Here is a 231-nt window from a genome sequence, read left to right on the forward strand (position 1 = left end):
GTTTGTCTGAGAGAAATGGAGGAAGGGTGCTGTGAAGGGACAAAAATGTAACTGCTGGGATATGTTAAAGGCGTGGTGTGAGTTGTGTTCGTTTATATAAATGATTCAAATCAAAATTACTTTTAAAACAATTTTAATAGCAAAAATAAAAAATAACATGTTTCCGCCCGGTCTCGAACCGGGGACCTTTCGCGTGTTAGGCGAACGTGATAACCACTACACTACGGAAAC

At 39.4% G+C, this 231-nt stretch overlaps 1 non-coding gene across 1 annotated transcript; it reads right to left on the minus strand.

The window, feature by feature from the left end:
- Window positions 1–158: 158 nt before the first annotated feature.
- Window positions 159–231, minus strand: trnav-aac (transfer RNA valine (anticodon AAC)). Its single transcript has one exon. It is a non-coding gene; the product is annotated as a tRNA-Val (tRNA).

Source organism: Labrus bergylta, chromosome 14, assembly GCF_963930695.1.
Source record: "Labrus bergylta chromosome 14, fLabBer1.1, whole genome shotgun sequence".
Lineage (NCBI taxonomy): Eukaryota > Metazoa > Chordata > Actinopteri > Labriformes > Labridae > Labrus > Labrus bergylta.